Genomic DNA, 15,991 nt, shown 5'->3' with positions numbered 1-15,991 from the left:
TGCTGATTTATTGCAATTTTTTAATCCTTAAGTTCTTAGGGAAGCGTTTTCCGTAGACGTGTTAGCTCTCCTTGAAAGAGAAAATCGCACGATGTAGCCCACCAGAATGAAGCTGCCAGTGTCGCCAAAATTATTTCATCATTGTTCAGTTTGCAATTGTTTGAGAATTTGCAGTAAACGGACTGGTAACAATATGGAAGAAATTTATTTATCACTCGTGCAATGGATCGGCGAGAAAAAAACCACAGTGTCCATCAATCACGGATTGAAGAGATCAAAATAAACAAATAAATTCCAGCTGATTTAGGAATATGGAAACATGTGCGTTTTCTGGAGCAATATTGGAAAATATCATGAAAGATTTATTGTACGAAAGGTAGCATAGCATAGCTTAAGTAATTGTACAAATCATGGGTGGCTATACAATGATCATTTGAACAACCTTCTGCATATTGTCGCAAATTGGTACTTGGGATTAATACATTTTCCTATACAGAAGCAGTTCTTGGACGAATATTTGGATGAGTTCTTGGATGAATATCTGAAGGATATGGTTTCGCAGTGATGGGCAAGTAGATGAAGCGAGTGATGCGTTGGAAACCCATTAGCGAACGAATCTGTGTGTTGTGGAGAGGGGGCAAATTCTTCAATTATAGCCTAATAAAGGTTTACGCATCGACAAAATATGGAGCCTATGGAGCCTATGGAGGGTGCCCAAAGCATGACGTGAAAATTGTTATCGGAAACGCTAACGCTCAGGCCGGTAGAGAGGACTTTTTCAGTCCCATAATTGGTAGGGAGAGCCTTCACTCCGCTACCAATGACAGTGGCCTAAGGCTAGTAAATTTCGCTGCTTCCAGAGGGATGGCCACTCCCCATTACGTTGGGATATTTTTTTTTTTTTTTTTTTTTTTTTTTTCCTTGAGCAAGGGTAAACGGAAATCTGCAACCAGACACCTGAGGAGGTACTCAGGTAGTGTGGGGATGGGTATGTCATGTAACTCTTACCCGACCCACTAAAACCAAAACCCTTTCGCCAGTCCGTACCCCCGGCCCGCAATTAAGCAATACATCAATACTATTGAGAACGCTCACGCCTATGCTAACGCACTTGACGTCAATACACACAACATCGACTTCAAGGGTGGCTACCTCACCACCCGTCGATCGCAAGCTATGATAGTAACCTAACGGTCCGTATCATAATCTCACGTTGGAGACGAGCACCCCGACAACAACCACCGCGCGTGAACCGCAATGACCTCTATATCTACATACTGAGGTCCCGCAGCCCACCCGCGACATGTTGGTTGTCGGGGTGAGCAAGGTGTTCACTGCATCACAGGTGCCCTTACTGCACTCGTTGGTTTTGTTCAAGACGCCACCACCGCTGCAGTTTCGACATGATCTGTTGAGATGCTGTGTTCACCGCATTCCATATAGCTTCTTCCCGGCACATCCTCTCGACGAGGTTGTCCGGGGTTGTATCCATACCACTAATAAGCAGCATGGTATTGCGTTCGACCTCGAATCGCGGGCATGCGAACATCACATGCTCTGCCGATTCTACCTCACCTACACATTCAGGACACTCCGCAGAATCTGCGAAGCCAAACCTGTGTAGGAATTTCTTAAAGCATCCATGTTCAGACAACACCTGTGTTAGGTGGAAGTTGACTTGACCATGCTTCCTATCAACCCAGTTGGACACATCTGGAATCAGTCTGTGGGTCCAACGACCTTTGACTGCGGTGTCCCATGCTCTTTGCCATTTGAGCAACGAAGCTGCTCTCTTGACACGTCGCACTTGCACCGAGTCCCTTTCGTTGTAGCACTCCACATCCTCCTCTAGGAGTGTGTCTATCGGCATCATTCCAGCTAGAACGCACACCGCCTCATATGATATGGTGCGATATGCGCTCGCGACACGTAAGCACATCAGCCGGTGTACTCTGATCAATTTCTTTACATTGTACTCGGCTTTTAGTGCTACGGCCCATGCCGGCACGCCATAACGGATGATAGACAATGCTACGCCAGCTATCAGCCTACGCACTTGACTATGCACTGCCGATCTGTTGGACATCATTCGTGATAAAGATTTTATCGCCAATGAAGCCCGCTGACATGCATAATCGACGTGGCTCGTAAAATTGAGCTTATCATCGATCATCACGCCCAGATGCTTGAGAGACCTCACGGAGTTAACTGTGCAGGTCCCTACTCTTATCCTCGCCTGTTGCAGCCCATGACGGTTATGCACTACCACGACTTCTGTCTTGTGATGTGCAAGGGACAACCGCCTCGAGTTGAGCCATTCCTCCACTCTGCCAATCGCGTATGAAGTTTCAGTTCGACTTCGTCGAGAGTGTCACCTGCTACTTCTAGCATTACGTCATCCGCGAAGCCTTCTATCTTCACTCCTGCCGGAAGACTTAGGCGTAATACTCCATCGTACATAATATTCCACAGAACCGGTCCAAGGATCGATCCCTGTGGAACACCCGCGGACACTACGATCGACTTTTGACCGACATCAGTGTCGTATAACAGCACCCTATTCTGAAAATAGCTTTTCAGTATCCTGCACAGGTAATCCGGAACTCTCAATCGGTGCAGGGAGTCAGCAATTGCTGCCCAGCTAGCATTGTTGAACGCGTTTTTTACATCGAGTGTAATCAACGCGCAGTACCTAATACCTCTTCTGTTTAGACCTCTCGCTATTTTGGCCGTATCCGTTACCGCTCGAATTGCTTCGATGGTAGAACGGCCCTTACGGAAGCCATACTGGTTGCTAGATAAGCCACCAGCACACTCTGTATAGGCCGACAATCTATTCAGAATGACCCTCTCTAGCAGCTTTCCAGCTGTGTCGAGTAGGCAAATTGGTCTGTATGCCGAAGGATCCCCCGGCTGTTTGCCAGGCTTCGGTAATAGCACCAATTTCTGCCGTTTCCATCGATCTGGGAAGTTTCCTTCGTCCATGCATCTCTGGAGGCAGCTCCTGAACATATCTGGATTGGCAAGAATGGCGTGTTTAAGGGCCAGGTTTGGAATACCATCCGGGCCTGGCGCCTTATTGAGCTTAAGTTTTCTTGCTGCTACGATAAGCTCTTCGTTAGTCACTAACGGTACCACGTCAGCTGACTCGTATGGAGTAGCGGGCCAGTTCGATGATTCATGCCTCGGAAACAACAAGTCTACTATTTTGGCCAACATCCCCGGAGATTTCTCAGGTGGCGTGCTATTAGTCCTAGCCATCACCATCCTGTATGCATCTCCCCATGGATTATCGTTTGCCATCCTGCACAGCCGCTCGAAGCAGGCTCTCTTACTACATTTAATCTCGTAGTTCAGAGCTCTGCTCGCTGTCTGGAACACCCTGCGTCTCTCGACCTTTTCAGCGTCTGTTCTGGCACGTCGCAGCCTTCTCTTTGCTCTAAGGCAGGTTCTACGAAGGTCCGCAATTGTGTCAGTCCACCAGTACGCAGGTTGCCGATTTCCGGGGGGTTTGGTCCTCCTAGGCATCGTCACATCGCATGCACGGGTTAGTACATCGATTAACTCGTCGCCACTTAATCCCGTTGTTCGCGTCTCCCATAGTAGTGATTCTTCCATGAGTTCTGGGTTGAACTGCGAGGTGCGCCATCCTAGATCGGCTTTGCCGATCCGCCTTGTGGTTGCTACGGGGGTATACCGGATCATAAAACGGATTTCCTGATGATCGCTGGAGGTATGCCCCTCATGAACCTCCCATTCTGGCTCCACCGTCCATCCTGCGCTGCAGAAGGTCACATCGATGCATGAATCACCGCTGGTCCCCTGAACGTTGGCACTTGGCCTTCGTTCAGCAGGACTACGTTTAGTACCGCTAGCGACTCTAGCAGGGTATGACCTCTAGCGTTTGTGAACCGGGATCCCCAGTCCACTGCCCACGCATTGAAGTCGCCTGCTACAACTAACGGTTTTAAGCCAGTTAGTCTTGCTGCAAGAATATCTACTACCCTAGTAAACTGCACTATACTCCACCTGGGAGGACAGTAGCAGCTACAAAAGTAAACACCGTTTACCTTTGCTATAACGAAACCCTCATCGTCAGGTGATGATATTATCTCCTGGATGGGATATCGCCCGCAAGTCCAGATGGCCACCATCTGGGACTTATCCGCAATCCAACTACCGTTACCGGCAGGGATGCGGTAAGGATCGGACAGCAAGGCTACATCAGCTTTACACTCAGTAACCGACTGTTGTAGCAGCAATTGGGCCGCCTCGCAGTGGTTCAGGTTAAGCTGTGTTACCTGCGTGTCTGGATCCTTCTAGAGGCCGGACAGGCCTGGACACCGGTAAGATGTTTGTTGTCTGTACCCGTGAGATAGATCAGACACCTTGGTGCAGCCTGACAGGTGCGAGCTTGGTGACCTTCAGCTCCACACCTACGGCATAGCGATCTGCGATCAGGTCGTTTATAGTCATATGACTTAAGACCGTTGCCAAGACACCTGAAGAAGGTCTAAAGCGGTTGGCTGATACTTAGCGGACATACCGACCAACCCACTTTCAGTTTAGCCTTATCCATTACCTTTTTGGCCTCAGCCTGAGGTACTTGGAATGAGGCAACCTGCATTCCGCGAAGCTTTGCGTAACCGAACCGTAGATTCCTGGATCTCGACATTGCACTGATCTCTCAGTGCGTCGACCAGGTCTCGAGCCTCGGTTACTTCATCCAGGCCCTTGCACTGGATGTTCGAAACTGGACATAGGGCTCTTACTTGAACCCCATCGCCCAGGACTTCCTCTGTCAACTTTTTGTACTCAGAACTCTTCTGAGCAGCATCCCGCTTCAAGACGAGAATCATCTCGCCTCTCCGCGTCCTTCGGATGCAGTTGACATCCTCTCCTAGGCCAGTGAGTTTGTCATTAACTCTCATGGCCTTCAAGACTTCGGCGTAGCTCTTGTCGTCAGTACTGACGATAATCGCCTCACCTCTATCTTTACGCCTACCACCGACATTGGAAGGTTCACCCGTCGTCTTCTGGGCTCTACCCTTCTTAACGGTGGCGCGTATCGCTCCGCCTGCCGCTTTCTCTGCGGTCTGCTGTCGTTGTCGTCTCGCCTTCTTGGGGTTCACGACTTCCCTCCAGGGTAAGTCTTCCTCCCGGCGAGCTTCAGTGGTCCTCACTGGTGGAGGCACTGGGTTCAACGGCTTGAGATGGCCATCCTTTCGCTCGACCTTCTTCCTTCTCGCTGACTTCGGGGCTGCGGAATTCTCGACAGCTGTTTTCAGGTTCGCCTCCTGCGTAACCTTACTCAGCTTCGGGGTCGCTCCTGTTACAGCCATCCTCTTGCGGAGTTCCTCGACCTGGCTCTCCGCCAGTCGTTTACCCTCGGACAAGAGACGAATTTTCAATTCCGCCTCCTCTTTATCCTTATCCGCCTGCTTCCGCTCCTTGACGAGTTTGCGGAGCTCTTTCTCTGCACTCTTACTGGCCTCTAGTAGGGACCTCCACTCCGTTTTGGCCTCAACTACTAGGGCACAGAGTGCCTGTACAGCAAGTTTCAAGTCCTTGCTGTAGTTAACCCGGTTGTCTAGGAAGGACATAATCACGTCGGATACTTCCGTGACTACTTCCATCGTGTGACCACCGCGTTCTTCGTGGTTCGCCATCACAGATTTGATGACGCGGGTCAGGGTAGGGCCGTCCATCTTTACTTCAACCGGCACCTCCTCAGACCCTCCACGGGCTTCACCGTCGCCTTCCCCGGCGATCTTTGGGGCGACCTTTCCAGGCCGCTGCGTCTGGTGAAAGGGTTCTCCTTACCACCATTCGCTTCACCTCCTTCCTTCGTCATTTTTATTTTATGGGATTACTCATGTCTGATGGGTCCCCTTGCGGCTGCTGTCGAATCCTGCTGGTGTAGTCGCCTTCACGATCCCATGGTTATCTATGCATACCTTGCGGCATGCAGGGAGGCCATGCGAGGGTTGACACTTTCGTGTTCAGAGCCAGATCAGCGCTAGTCAGGGAAAAGCATCTGAGCCTACTCCCACTCAGCTGCCAGCTGAGCGACAGGATTGTACCGCGTGCTACAAGGCCCGCCACGGTTTTAGGGGACGGAAGACAGCCTGGCCATTAGCCCATTCGCCGTTTCAGGTCGGTGTCACCCGGCCTTACTAAGAGAATAGAATAACCAGACTACCAGCCCTCGCGTTCACAATATCTCAATATCCAAAAACAAGACCAATAACATGCAACCAGTATACCATAATCAGGATCTTACTGGGATCAATCCTGATGTGCCAATGGCACTCCCTGGGCTTGTGCTTTTGAAGCGGCACACAGTCGCTTTGATAGAGTCTGCTTACGGGCACTTGTGGTTTTTTGGGAGGGATTTTAGCAGAGCCCACTGCTAAATCCCACCACGCCCTAGGCAGTTCTCCCTGACTCACAGACAGCTGGGGAGGGGTCGTCAAGCCCTTGGACATGGTCCATGCTGTCCCTTCTGTCCCTGCTGCCCCCATTACGTTGGGATATGGATACTTGGAAGTAGTGTGTAACGGTGTAAATCCGGCCATATCGTCAGGCTCAGTACAACACTGAAGCTGACAATATGGCGTCCCTAACCCCGAATCCCAAGGTGTCAGGCGACCCGTGCCGAAGGGATGAATAACCTGGGGGTGAAACAATTAGCCAGGTCGTTAACGGAGCCTTTGGAGGTTCCACAGAGTGAGGACTGCTTCGGCGGCAAGCTGGTGGCAGTGGGTGGTACCCACACACCCCTAAGTGGTGCACATGTGGTGCAAGCGGATGGGAGTTGGGGGTATTACTCGTAATACCCCCACAGAATGAGGGACCGAGTGTATGGGTGAGCACACAAGTAAGACTCGCATGGTACGCATGGTCGGTAGTGTTAGAATGACTGAAGTCTAGTGAGGCCTGGCAGGAGTGTCAGGGACAGACACCTCTGCGGCGCCTCCGAAGTGGGGGACACGAAAGTCTCGCTACGACTAGCAGGAGTGTCGGGGGGTTGATGATTCTGCGGCACCTCAGAAATTGGAGACTTGTAAGGTAAGTGGTGCCACCCCGTTGCAGGATGGGGAGACCACCACACTGACTGAGGACTATCTGGGCTTCGAAATATCAATAGGTGGGTGCTACCTGCAAAGTACCTAACGAGGACCTATTGGCAGTATCGAAGCCCGGGTAGGTGAGTGTTAGGCACGCGTGACGTGCCGGGTGTTTCACGCCCAAACGATGCACAGGAGGTGCACAGAGTGGATAAAAATGGGAGATGGGGGTATTACAACCCCCACTGAGTGAGTGAGTGAATTTCAGGAGAGTGGTGCACAAGTGGTGCAAGCGATTGGGACTGAATGTATGAGCGAGCACACAAGTCAGACTCGCATGGTACGTATGGTCTGAGTGGCTGCTTAGGCAATAGTGTGATCCGGCTGCCAGGGACGGATTGAGTGAAGTCTCGCTAGGCCTGGCAGGAGTGTCGGGGGGTAGATACCTCTGCGTCACCTCAGAAGTAGGGGACACGAAAGTCTCGCTATGACTGACACGAGTGTCGGGGTGTTGATGCTTCTGCGGTACCTCAGAAATAGGAGACATGAAAGGGTCTGCCTAGTAACTGAGGTAGGAGCGGCATAGGAGCCACCAACCTAGGGTCGCCTCCGGCTTGGTAGACAAGTGGTGCCACTTGTCGGGAGTGGTGATCCCATCCCCACACTACCTGGGTTCGCCTCCCCAGGTGTCTGGTTGCAGATTTCCATTACCTTCGTTAAAAAAAAGAAGAGGGATGGCCATCAGTAGCACCTACTTTGCACGAAAGAATATTCGAAAGCACACCTAGAGACACCCGAATGGTGAAACTTGCAACCAAATAGACCATGTTCTGGTGGATGGGCGCCATTTCTCGGATGTTATCGATGTGCGGACATTCAGAGGTCTGAACATTGACTCTGATTACTAGCGAAAACATCAACGATCTATGGGAGTCGATCCAGCACAAGTCGGAGTCGGGAGTCGGATGAGCACAACAGTAAGAGAAGTGGTAGGCACTGCACAGAGGCGACCCAGGACAGGTTGGTTCGATGTGGAATGTCAGAGAGTGACAGACGAGAAGAACGTTGCCAGAAACCGGATGTTGGTGTCGGGTACCCGATCGAATAGAGATCAGTACAAGGAAGCAAGAGCAGCCGAAAAACGAACCCACCGCAGGAAGAAAAAAGAGTATCAAGTGATTAGCGAGGCACAGGAAAAAATGGAGCAGAATGAATGCGGAGCTTTATGAGCTGACAGCTGTTAATGGCGTGCGGAGAAAGACAGTGTTATCTGCCAGGTAGCTGTGGCTGCCAGGTGGAAGCAATACTTCGAGACTTTGTTGAATAGTGGAAGTGACGGTGCATCGGTGAACAGAGTAAATATTAGCGACGAAGGACAAGCTGTGGAGTCGCCTACACTGGATGAGGTTAGATAAGCTATAAAAGAGCTGAAAAACAATAAGGCTGCGGGGAAGGACCAGCTCCCGGATGAACTTCTCAAACATGGCAGTGAGCAGCTTTATGAAGTTCTGCACCATATTATGTCGAAAATATGAGCAGACGAGGAATTGCCTGCTAGCTGGTTGGACGATCTCATTTGCCCTCTCTTTACGAAAGGGCACAGACTGGAGTGCGCCAATTACCGAGGAATGACTCTCCTTAATTCGGCGAACAAAATTGTGTCCCGTATTTTGTTCAACAGATTGAGACCGCTTGAAGAGTCCTTCGTCGGCGAATACCAAGCAGGTTTTCGTGAGGGCCGATCAACGACGGATCAAATGTTTACCCTGAGACAAATCCTTGATAAATCCCGGAAGTACAACTTGCAGACACATCATCTGTTTATTGATTTCAAGGCGGCGTACGATTCAGTGAAACGGAATAAATTATGGCAAATTATGCTTGAACATGGGTTTCCGGCGAAACTGATACGGCTGATTCGTATAACGTTGGATGGATAGAATTATAAATAAAAGTGCGCTCTACCGTGAGAGAGCTAGGATCTCTATTGGATGGTTAGTTGTGTCGAAATACTTAACTACAAATATTTCACTCTTCACGAGCGAAAACACGGAGGAACAAAAATTACTCAATTTTCTATTTTTTTTATAAATGTGTAAAATTTTGATAATTTACTTTTAACCACATTTAAACATGCATTGAAGTTTATATTATTATTCAACATCAAAAACTTTTCAAAATCGGATCAATTGAAAATTACAAAAAATAATCAAAGTACCGTTTTGACTCAAATCCCGACCAGACTTCCGAATTCTCGATACATAGAGATTTCTTTGAAATATTTCGTTATTATTGCATAAATAAACGAAATTTTTTGGCAGGCGTACAGATCAAGAACATGAGAATTGTCCTACAACGAGATAACGATGACATTTTAGTATTATTAAGTTGGTGTTCGGAATTTGAATCAAAGTGATCGGAATTTGCGACAATTTTCACTATGCCTGCTTGTCATTTGAGATAAAGTTTGACAGAATAAAACCATTTTGTATTGATGGTTACTATCAATAAAATATGAATATCAAGCGCTTATATGAAAGTGTTATTCTAGCGAAACAATTGATATTTTAAAATATGTTTATTCGTGTGCCATAAAGACCTCCAAAGTGAAAAATGTGCTTAACTGTCTGAATATGAATAAAATCGGTACCCCGTTTAAATGAACCCGCACGCCACTGTAGTGTGTTAAAAGCTGCTGATGAACAGTGGCTATGCTTCCGGTTCCCCACGAAACTTTGGAAGATGCTGCGACACCGCTTTCTGAGCGGCTAGTTGCTCTCTCGTAATACGACCAACGGCTCTCCCCAATTTGTCGCCAACGTCGCTGCCGCTTGAGCTTCGACCGACGCGACGTGGTATCTGCCATTGAACGTTGTAGAGGATCCGCGGAAACTGGGTAAGGTACGCCTAGTCTGGGACGCCACACCGGCAGTAAATGGGATATCCCTTAAATTGGAGCTACTCAAGGGTCCGGATAGGTCGAGTAATCTGCCATTTCAGAAATTCGCATCAGACTGGAGGACAAACAGGCTCAGCGGTTTATCTTCACGGCCAATTATGCTGAAGCTATGCAGGTGTACGTTATGGACGTGGCAATTTTCGAGTCAACGTGCTCGCCCAGTTCAGCGCAATTCGCGAAAAACCTGAACGACGACCAGTATGCAGATTAGTACCCGGAGGCAGCAGTAGGGATCGCCAAGCGGCACTACGTCGACAACTACTTCGATAGCGTGAACACAATAGAGGAAGCAATTCAGCGAGCCAACGAGGTAAAGTACATCTAGGCAGTGAATACGAGCGCGTGCTAGGTATCGTGTGGGATACGGTCGAGGACCTATTCTGCTTTGCCACTGCGTAGAAGTAGGAGTATACGAAAGTCCTTCAAAGAGAAGTGCGTCCGCCGAAACGGATCGTGCGCAGCATCGTGATGGCTTAATTTTATCCGGTCGGATTGACTCGCGCTGTGCATTTGGAAATGGCGGACGGGCTGACGACTCAATCCTTAAGCAAATTATTTTGAGCTTTTTAGTGAAATGTCTTAACTTGTCATAAGACGAGTTTGTACAATTCCATTTAATTGGAATTAAATGGGATTGTACAAACTCGTCTTCTGACAAGTGGAATTCAATCCTGTTTAATGGCAACACACCGGCCGCCGGGGTTGGCCGATTGAGTTCTTCTCGGATAACGGGACGAATCTTCGAGGAGCCAACAAGAAAGTAGTGGAGGCTGCGCAGGATATCAGAGATGTCTGCGCAGACCAACTGACAAACACGAGGGAAAAGTGGACGTTCAACCCTCCGGCTGCACCACACATAGGAGGCAACTGAGCGTGGTTGGTCCGATCAGTGAAGGAGTTACTAACGGCGTTCGATTATGGAGGGTGGCTGGCTGACGAGATACTGCAAACGGTCCTCGTCGTAGATATTCTGGACAATCAACTAGACGGCAAACGAGACGAGACAGACAACATACAGACTATTTGGCTGACAGGAAACGGACAGACCGGAAAATAGACAGTGGGAAGCAGATAACGAGCTTGGAAAAGAAGGAAAGAAGTGAAGAAAACAAACTAACATTTTTGATCTGCCGAAAATAAAATGGCTCATTTACAAAAATAGTTTGAGCTGACTTAATCCGAACAGCGGTCTTGGGCGTTAGAGTGTTGAGAATCTAAAAACATTCGAATATAATTAGGCATAGGTCCTAAAAAAATGTTAGTAAATCTTCCATCCGTTGCGTCGGTTGGCCCTGGCTTATAGGTACCAAATAAGGAGAACCAACACAGGTATTATCTTCTGAATGATTCCTCTAAGCGGTAATGACGGCTTTAGGCTTACTCTAGGATAGGATGTGCCAATTAGTCATTAAAAATCGTACCGATTTTCTGTCAAAATCGTACCGGTTGCTGATTGGGTGAAAATGACAATGGATTACTTCGATCGGCGGTATAACATTTTCAAAAGGGCAGCTTGTTGTTACCTTGGCCGTGTTGCTGGGTAATTAAATTGAAATTACCGATAAAATTCAAAAGTTTGTTTTTGATTTTTTTTGGGTAAATTGAAGTTATGCTAGACTGCAAATGATGTATGCATGATTCTCAAATGTTATGCTAATTTAAAGCACGTTTTGAAGCATCATTGACCACATTTTAACCATTTTACTGTGAAACGCATCTAATTCCACGTAAAAACTTGTTTCTGTTAGTTTGTACCATCTTTTACGATGAATGATGAAAGAAATTAACGAGAAAGCATCAAATTTAATAACAAATTATTCGGAGGATTTTGCATAAAAATGATTTGGAAGCACTGGCCACCACCTCGTTGAAGCAACCGCCTGAGGAAACAACAAGGCAGTCTAAATTGAGTTGTCACATCCTATCCTAGGGCTTACTGGATTAAATCTTGACCAAGAAACTGCACCCGAATCAGGGAGATCGAAGTAAGCTTTGCGCGCGGACGGAAGTGTGTTTCATCATGACAGTTTTTTTTCTATCCGTTTCGGCTGAAAACTTCGTGAATTTGGCTGGTGCTAAGCCACTATTTAATGATGTGAAATGAAGTGATGTGATTCTGGTCATATTGATGACGCAGAGCAGGTCATGTTCGAAATAATGGCTATTTCTTGATTATTTGAAAACATAGTGCTGTTTGCTGTGTACCTCTAAAATTTTTGTACGGTCGGTAAGGTTTATGACACTCTGGAATCGGAATCGTTTTCTGGTGAAAGAAACGACGCTAGTATCGAACAATCATCCCGCCGAGAGTGAAATGAAATCCTTTTTTGTGTGCCATAATGTTTCCATAGAAACCTGTTTCAAATCAGGTGGCTTCTTTGAATGCGCCAAGGAGTAACATCGATTCTACGGTTCTAATTTGGTGAGATCTATCTGGTTCATATTCTGCCGTTCTACGCATAATTGTCCCATGTTACCTTTGATGAAAAAATCCAAACTCGAGTCAATTTGTCCCACCAATTTATAAAATCGATTCGATCTTAAAATTTAACAAATATTTTTGGGATGTTATGAGCGTAGGCAACACTATTCCGGGTCATAAAACGAATCCCTACTTATTTAAACGGTTTTCAGCCTCTATTATTATCAGACAACAACTTTATTTTTTCAGTGGGACAAATTGACTCGAGTTTGAGATTTTTCATCAAGGGTAACATGGGACAATCATGCGTAGAAGGGCAGTATTGTTCTTACACTACGCCTTTATCAACGTTCTGAGGGAAAGGTCCATGCCAATTTTGGCTTAGTTCTTGTCAGCGATTAAACAAATCAATTCTATAGTCTTTAAGGTGCAAGAAATTTTTAACGAAGGAAAGAGCTTTCCGATTGATCGTTTGTCGTATGTTTTTTTTTTCTTTTATCCTCTGCAAAAGTATTAGTGCAACTCTCAGCGATAGCCCTAATACTCTCAGTGGCTATTTGCAAATTTTCTTTCCTCTTTAAACGTACGATCCGAAAGAATGAGATACTTTTCCATAGCAATCAATTTGTTACTAAAATTAGGGTTTTTATAGCAGCTACAAGTTACATATAAGACAATTTCTACATTATTTTGGCAATTTTGTTTATGGGAAGCATGTGTTTGTCCATCTCGTAGAGTACTCATGCATATTCATTAGGAAAAGATCATCGCTACCGCCTATTGGTGGTACAGCTAAAAAATCATGTTAAAATTCGTATCTGTATTTTTTGTTGACAAAAATTATGATTTTTATCTTTGTCGAAATTTCTTCTGTAACCAATAAAGGAAGTGACTATTGACATGCACGCTTAAAGTCAAGTACACATCGCATGAATAGCTTTCACACATCCCGGCGACGCCTTGGCCAACTCTCACTATGAGTGAAAATTTTGTGTGAAACATAAGCAGTCGCTGAGTACTGTCTCACATGTGCATGATATGTGTAAGTGAGTTTGCCTCGAACTGTCAAAGTCCCTTCGGGCCGCTATGATGGCGAACGTGTGCAGAATGTGCTGCAAGAAATCCTACTTTTTCGGAGGTTTTTCCTTTTGTTTTAATGGCGAAACAAAAAAAAAGTGCGAATACAATCATCGCACTTTGTTTTGTTGATCAAAACGATTGGAGAAGCCTCCGAATAAGTATGGAAAAGTTGGCTTACTTAAACATTAATTTGAAAACATACAATTGAGGTTAGGTTCGATTTCCGACTGCTCTCTCGCTGTGTAAAATGAACTCACCGAAAATCATCGGCCATCGGTTACACAAAAATGAGTAACATCGTAGTTACTCATAATATGAGTTGTTCCAGGAGAGGCCCGTTTTGTGTGAACGGAACACAAAAATATGTAAGTCATTTTAAGCGTGTGTATTGGAAGGTGGGTGGGGCAATTATTTTTTTCTCGTTTCAGAGAGCGAGTATTGGCGCTTAAACCTAGGCTAATTAGCCAGGGCAAGTCTAATACCTTGTCCCACTCAAAGAAGAAGCAACACCATGGAGAACGGAGTGACGTAAATTTCTTATCATTGTCACTCCCAACGTCTGTACAAACTTATATCATTTGCTTATGATGATATTCCTAAACTATATTCCCTACCAACCATCCAACTCCTTGACATCTATGAGGGCGTCGGTGAGTCGCTGGCCTCTCGTTAAGTAGATGTCATATTATCATTTCCTTCCTTTCCCTAGTAACGGAGAAGATGGGCGTGGCCGGCAATGGTAGCTTTCATGCTTTATCATTTTGGACCTTCAATTTGGTTGCTATTATATCCCAAATAGTAATCCATAAGCAATTGGGGTAAGAAAGTTAAAGAATATACATGACAGCTATCAGTATGCAATCTACGAAATACTCCGTTACCACGCAACGCAACGCAACCAAGAAACTGCACCCGAATCAAAATTGGCTCGACGGAAACAATTACGAAAACTGGTGGACTTTAGATCGGTTTCAAGAAATCCTGAACCTGAATCCCCTGCCTGGAAGGCACTTGATGATGGTGAAAGCAGAACTGATCGATGACTGTCAGAAACGGCTGAGCCGGGACAAGATTGACGACGAATCGGAGAATCGAATTTGGTTGCAAAACGTTGGGTTGACATCTAAAAAGGAGCAGCTCTGGTCTCCACACGTTCTTATCTAACGCTAACTAACTCACACCGAAATCCATTTAAGCCGGCCGGCGGCGGCCTGGCAATATTTTCTTTACATTCTTTTTTTTTTCTGCATGTATTGGGATAAAACATTAACGGGAAAATCTTTGGAATTTAACCGGAAAAGTCTTTTTTTTTACCAATTCGTTTATTTGTTTGGCTCAATTGTTTTCTTAAAAAACTCTACGGAGCCGAAAGCATTAGAAAATTTTACAATAAATTATTCTGAAGAAGTATCAGAAGCATTTCTGCGCGATGTCTTCTTAGGTGGAGATCGGTCTAATGATCCTGCCGAATCAGAATGATCCCGGCGCTGACTCGTCGACTGCGCTTGACGTTTTTTCTCCTCTTCCTCTCTCAGTTTTCTTAGATTGTCCGTGTAGCCCATTATTCCCTTCTTAACAAACCAAACACGATCCGTACTATTTTTGAAGCTCATTTTTTCCGCTAGCTTCTCACGTTCTACCATAGAATTGGGTATTTCAAATTCTGTTTCTGCTTGTCCTGTTGGCTCGGAGTCGAGCTCAACAATTTCCTCCTCTGGCACTTCAATTACGTTTATCTCCTTTGCTTTCGCCGATGTTTCCCCGCTTACTGCTGCTTCGAATCCGATGACGACACCGGAGTATGATTGTCGATGACCATTTTGCTTGTTCGTCTCTCCCTTTCGTACAGTTTCTTCTTTTTGCTGGGTAACTTTTTTCCGTTGCGGACACGAATCTTTCCGGTGACCTTCCGCGCGACAAATAAAACATTTGTTTCGCAAGTCCTGATAAAACACCATTCCTTTCCAGTTTGAAACCTCCAGCGAAGGTGGGATTTCCTTTTTCACGTCAATATATACACCTCTCACACCGGTGTACATATGGTCCAATCCTAAATTTGGTGGGAATTTTTCCCGGACCACGCGATCCACTTCCCCGTACTCCATGAGACGCTGCTTCAGATCTGAGTCCGGCAATTCGGGTGGCAAGTCGAATATTCGGATGTATCGAACATTGCTACCAGCAATCGTCATGTTCACTTCCACTGTAATCCCGCTGGTGTAATGGAATTTACGCGGTTCCGTGTTGTTCATCAGCGCATCCTTCATTGCATCTATCGATACAAACTTTACAAACAGTGAACGATCCATCGCTGTTTTATAAACCGTTTCCATTAGGGATACATCAGTATCCAACTGTCGCACAAATCCGGCAATTTCAACCCATGTTGGTCGGGGAGCGGTAGGCGGGAAACGAAATTGCACTGTATTGACGATCATTTCGCACATAATAATCGCCCGC

The 15,991-nt window shown here is 46.4% G+C and overlaps 1 protein-coding gene across 1 annotated transcript in view; it reads right to left on the bottom strand.

Moving 5' to 3' along the window:
- Positions 1-15,991, bottom strand: part of LOC134220330 (protein slit) — a 351,195-nt gene that overhangs the window by 308,284 nt on the left and 26,920 nt on the right. The window lies entirely within an intron of this gene.

Source organism: Armigeres subalbatus, chromosome 3, assembly GCF_024139115.2.
Source record: "Armigeres subalbatus isolate Guangzhou_Male chromosome 3, GZ_Asu_2, whole genome shotgun sequence".
Classification (NCBI taxonomy): Eukaryota; Metazoa; Arthropoda; class Insecta; order Diptera; family Culicidae; genus Armigeres; species Armigeres subalbatus.
The sequence above is the reverse complement of the archived record's forward strand: the minus strand, read 5'-3'. Positions and strand labels throughout refer to the sequence as shown.